Raw genomic sequence first — 6,453 nt, 5'->3', positions numbered from 1 at the left:
TAGGGCACTATTTGAGGGGACAGCCATTTTAAGTGGTGTTCGAAACCATAGTGGACGTTCTCGAGTGCACTCATTCAATCCCACAATGCACCGCAAAAACGATTGTACAACCGATGTACGCTCAACAGCTAGAGATAACCCATAATGCACTGTGAGAGTCGCGCGCCAACTGAATTCCCGCGTCTCTCCAGACGATGGCGCCGCAGCTGAATCATCTGTTCATTTTACAACGCGCTCGTCCACTGCGTAATGCAGCGTACAACACAGGTACAAATTTGTTGTAAATTGATTATTAAATTGTTTAACCAAGGTTTATACATAAACTCCTTGACATAGTTCAAGATAAATCCTTTAATCTAACTACTCGAACTGTCCGTTTTAAATGATTGTTAAACAGTAAGCAATATTATGCAAAAGCGTCAGTCCTTCCGGTGCACTTAGTGTCCGAATTCACTCACTCGTTTTCATTCACTCCTTCAAGTGAACTGTACGAGTGGACTAATGTAGGGAATAGTGAATAGGGTATAGGGGGTGATTTCGGATACAGCCTAAGTTCTTTGGCTTGTCTGAACGCTAGTTTGTGCTCCAGTATAATCGGTCCGCCGAATCCAATCCAGTGAGAAACGTTCCACGGTGCAAAACTTAGTGCGATTAAAATGCGTTAAAAAAAATTAACGCGTTATTTTTGTGTAATTAATTAATCTAAATTAATGCGTTAAAGTCCCGGCCATAATATATATATATATATATATATTTTTTTTTTTTTTTTTTTTTATGGATAGCATTCAGTATCTTAAAACTGTTTTAAAATTTAAAACAGAAATTTGCATTGTCATGTTGCAGTTCATTTTCATCTCCAGCTGGCTCCAAAACCTGAAAAAGTCCAAAAAGCTTTTCTTTGTGAAACACAATATTTCTTGCTGAATAAGTGTCACAATTTAAATCCTATATAAATGACCACTGACCATTTCTTCTGTTGTTTGTGAATTGTACACAATCTCCAGCATGCAGTAATGAGTAGCATTAGTTCAGAGAAATGCACTTATTGTTTTGCAAATATAAAGGATTATTCAAGAAACACTCCAATAAGACAAAGACACATTTGGTTTACTGCTTGTAGTCAAGTGTTACAGCTGAAAATATGTATAAAGTGTCTAAAGTTTATAAACATATAAAGAATCACACCCTTGGTCTCACGTATACAGCAGACTGTGAATTTCTGTGTTCTTTATCAAATCAAATCAAATCACTTTTATTGTCAAATCACCACAGCACCTTTGCCTAGGTGAGTGAAATTCTTGGGGGCGAGCTCCAGCCAATGTGTAGTTTGCATAGCCTTTGCAGAGCTTTGCGGTTGACAGCGATGCTGTTTCCAAAGCAGGCAGTGATGCAGCCAGTCAGGATGATTAAAAGATTTGACCTTTATTGTGGATATTTCTATACGTCTATTAATTATTCAACAAGACTTTACAGCTTGACACATCAGTAAAGGAACTGTTGATAGAAGATGAGAAGTATCCAAATGAACTGAGGGATCAAGAAGATGCATGTTAGATGAATCTGATCAGGGGCCGGTTGCATAAACATAGCCATTATCTTAAGACTGTGTCTAAGAATAAGCCTGACCAACTAAAGTCAGTGGGGAAAGACTGTTGCATAAAATAAGTACATGGTTGTCTTTAGTAAGACAGTCTAATTTGCACTTCATTGTGAGAAAAGTAAGACGCTGAACAGCTTAAAGAAAATGGCCGACAGTAGGCGCTCGTCGCAGTTTTCCATTGCTGAAAATATTTGCATATTGGAGGAATAGAATGCTGCTAAATCGATTTTAATGAACAAATTTAGCGATTACTACGCAAACAATAAAAAACACAAGGCTTGGTCCACAATAACGGATAAAGTTAATAGTATAAATCCTTCTGTCCCGCCGCGGACCGTCAAAGATGTACAGACACGGTTTAAAAACATTGCGCAGGAAGCAAAGAAGGAAATATTCAAACGGAAAAAAAAAACAGCAACGGGAGGAAGACCAAGTGCAAAAAAAAAAAAACAGAAATGATCATTGAAATATATGGCGATGAATCACCAATGTGCCATAGCACAAGACAAACAAAAGTCTACGCTGTTTAAAAATCTGTCACAGCTGACAGTTGGTTTCCATGGCAACATAGATTGTAAGGGAAAGTTAGCCATGGGGTAATCAGTCTAACTTTATGGTCTTAAATTAGACCAGTCTAAGATTTTATGCAACTGGCTTACAAAGTAAAGACCCGTCTTAAAGAAAAGAATTAGATGACTAACTTGTAAGACCAGTCTAAAACAGTTTTATGCAACCGGCCCCAGGAAGCAGGACCAGTTTTAAAAAAAACACTCTGGGACTGATCAAACTGATACTTACAATTAAAAGAATGCTTTTCTAACTACAAAAAAAAACAACCAAAAAAAAACACAGAAACAGAGACAATCTGAAAAACAGAGATGTCAGCATTCATTCAAAATGCCAGTGTAAGGCAATCCTTCTGCTGATCATTCAGAAATTAGCAACTAATAATAAATGAAAACGGTAGAAAATGACTGAGATTTCTTTGTTACCTCCTTATCTCTAACAAACCCAACACTTTCATATCCAATCAATGAATTTTGACAAAAAACTATTTCACATATTATCTTAAATAGTAATAGTAAGTGTCAGCTTAGAAAAGAAAATAGATCTTCAATATACAAAACTGAAAATAAGACCATAACAAATCATTAACACTCATTTATCATGCAGCTCAAACTATTATGGGTAGAATCTTTTTTTTTTTTCAAAGATCAGAAAGAGCTACATTGCAAAGTAAGGAATTTGTTTTAGCGACAGTTTCCAATGCAGAAGAGAATACAGACAGAGCAAATATACTACTGAAGTGCAGACATACAGAGAAATACACAGCAATATCTAGAATCTATTCTGATTCATCAACACAGTTTCACTGAAGATCAAATAAATGCATAAACCCAGGATGAGCGTCTGAGTGAATGTGGTGTGGACTGTGTGGATGAGGCTCATTGTGTCAGTGACACTGGAGAAGGACAGAGTTCACTATCATCCACATACACTCCTATTCTATGGCTGGACACTACAGACAGTTCAGTCCGTCTGTTATTATGAACAAATGAGTATCTAGAGGGAGAGCAGAACAAACTCCAGGATTGATCATTATGTCCAAACACACATTCATCACCATTTCCTTTCCTGCTGATGCTCTTATATGAGACTGATATCTCCACACCAAACATCCCACTTCACTCAATCTCCCAGAAACAGCATCCACAGACTCTCTCTCTACAAAACACCTGAAGATTACATCCAAGTAACTTACTGTATAACCCAGCGTTTCCCAACTCCAGATACAAAATATGCGGTGGGTCGAGGACTGGAGTAGGGAAACTGGTATAACCAGCCCATCACAAGCATGCAGCTGTTTACAGAATAATAGATAATCCAGATAATCCATCTGATTTATTACAGGTGATCTAATATGAACCAGAGCTCAGATCTGTCCGTCTTGACTGTGTTTATTTCACTCCTCTCCTCATTTCAGCTGCCTGCTCTTGCCTATATTTCAGTCGAGGCACATCTCAAACGAGATCAAAGGCTGATATCACATTATCACACTCACGTGCTGTTGCTAATAAACATGATAACATTTCAGCTGTTTTTATATGAAAAAAAAATATGATGAATACCACATGGCTTTTCACACATGCGTCTCTCTTGTCTGTCTTTCTTTATCCAAAATTCATGCAGAAATTTACATGAACTTTTTTTATAATGTGACTTTGTATATAGATCCTTTTTTACATTTATGGGGTTCTCCAAAAATTAAATAGTCATAGTTTTGTAAACTTCTATAGTGGTAAATGGAAACTGCCACAAATATGTTTTTTTGTCCTCATTTGCCTCAATAGCAAAATAAAGATAAAATCCCTGACAGTGTTTCAATGACTTTCCAAAAGAGAAATAAATACAAAAACAAACAAAAAAGCAAGAGATTGATTACAATCGTCAAAAGAGTGATAGATCAAATTTGCCATCACACCCTCTTTGTAACAGTTACAGCAGCATTAGTTTTATGTGAATTTAATGGAAATGTTTAATAACAGAAAGTATAGTGTATTAAATGTACATTAAATGAAAAAAAAATCAATAAATAGACAAAAGTATTCCTAGATTTACTTTGTTAATAGCTTTGGAAAAGCATCATCATATGGGTACGACACTCGATTCTATATACAACATTTCTATGATGTGTTTGTGATTCTAGAGAGAAGTGCAATGGGACTTTTATTTTGCTCTGATGATGTGACGTCTTTAAGACGCGCAGTGCTCCTCATCTGTTGTGATTCATCTGCAAAAGGTTTGTAGTTTTGTGTTTTTATATAATGCAAACGGTTACATCAATTAAAGCTTTTTTTCAAGCTATGTAAAATAAATGCAATATTGTTAAATGTAACGTTGCAATGTTTTATTTAGTGATTTAGATACTTAGCGTTAGCCTTTAGTAACAGAGAGTGTGCCTCAGTTCGCTCTCTATATCATGAATCAATCGTGTGATGATAAGAAGTGATGAGAGAAACAGAGAATCCGAATCATTTGAATCAAATCATTTGTGAAATGATTCAGTGATTCGATCCAGCGGCACGCAGACTACAAACGACAACAACAAACACAAACGAGTGAATCACAACCGAGAATGATTTCATGAGAGTGTAATATATTAGATATGAACAAAAAATTAAATACCAAATATAAATCAAGATAGCTTAAAATTGTAATCAAAATATGAACCTTTGGTGTAATTTGTATATATTTTATAAATGTCTATTAACTCTCTGAATGTCTTACTAGTGCACTGACTAGTGAACTAGGAGCTGATTGACAAGCAGATAGAGATTTAGTTTGCATTGATTTTTCTTTCTATTAATTATTCTCATCGTAAACAGGACAAAGTGTTCAAACACACAGAAAAACTCCTGGAGAATCAACAGAGATCCATGTGACACACTATTATAGAGATGGCATTTATTAAAGAGGAGCGTGAAGACATGAAGATTGAAGAAACATTCAGAGTCAAACTAGAAGATACTGAGGAACAAACAGGTTGGTTTTTATTCTCAAAGCTGGACTCACTCATTTGATCCTTATTAAAATGTCCAGCTCTACAGGAAAAAAAAAATAAAAAATTTTGTGTAACATTAAACACAGTATCTACTTTTGATTAGAAAACAATGAAAGCGGTATCTGATAAAACACTTTATTTTGCTTGAAGCAAACAACGACACTTCAGTTTTTAACTTGACATTTTTTTTTAACTGTAAGTGATTTTTTTCTGCTATCATCAAAAGTGTGATATAAAATGTAAATAGCACTGAATGTTCATTACAACAAGCAATAAATAATCATGTTTCAGAAACACCAGCTTGTTAATTGAAGATGCAGGACAGCCACCTAGTAATGCATTACAATAGTCCAGTCTAGACGAATGCATGAAATAACTGTTCTGCATCAGAAACATTTAACATGTTCCATAATAGTTATTCATTTTATATTTTAAATATGAAATGATGTTACATGTACTTTGTTGCTCTCCAACTCTTTAGCCAAACAATAAAATAGAAACCGAAAATCACTCATCGTAACTTCTGTGGGTTTAATTAGAAGATTTACTTAAAAGCTGCTTTTAAATTCTCTAGCGTGAAGATAAATATGACAGATTGTGTGTTTTTTAAAGGAGCTAAAGTTTTTTATAACTATATGGTAGTTATGATAAAAGCACAACAATATATTATGTTACAATTAATTGTTTTTAATTATAGCTATAATTAATGGCTAAAATTGGAAGGAAATGCATTTAATAGAGACAGATCAGTAGCAGTATTTGTATCGATGAGACTGGTCTTCAGTAACAAGAGGCTACTTGGTGGGAAGATGCCAATAAGCCCCATATTTTAAATCTACAATCTTTATGTTGTTTTACATTCCATTTACATTTTTTAATTTGGAGTATTAATGTGAATTTGTTTATTGCCAAATAGGTTTTAATTGATTGCCAGCACTAGTCTAAATGTTTTGATGTCTGTTGCTTTGTGCCATTAAACTGCTGTTAACTTTTTTCATTTTTCACCTCAGACCTGATGGCACTGAAAGAGGAGAGTCAAGAACTCAATGAAACAGAAGAGAACGATCAAAATGAGAAACATGATTTCAAAACTGAAGAAAAATCAATTAGTTGCTCACAGAATAAAAAGTCTTCATCACTAGAAATAAATAAAAAAACACAAACTACAAACCTTATTTCTAACATGAGAATTCACACTGGAGAGAGACCTTACAGCTGCCAACAGTGTGGGAAGAGTTTCTCACGAAATGGAGATCTTAAGTCACATCTTAAGAAAATTCACAATGAAAAG

Source organism: Garra rufa, chromosome 4, assembly GCF_049309525.1.
Source record: "Garra rufa chromosome 4, GarRuf1.0, whole genome shotgun sequence".
Classification (NCBI taxonomy): domain Eukaryota; kingdom Metazoa; phylum Chordata; class Actinopteri; order Cypriniformes; family Cyprinidae; genus Garra; species Garra rufa.
This window is presented reverse-complemented; position numbering follows the sequence as displayed.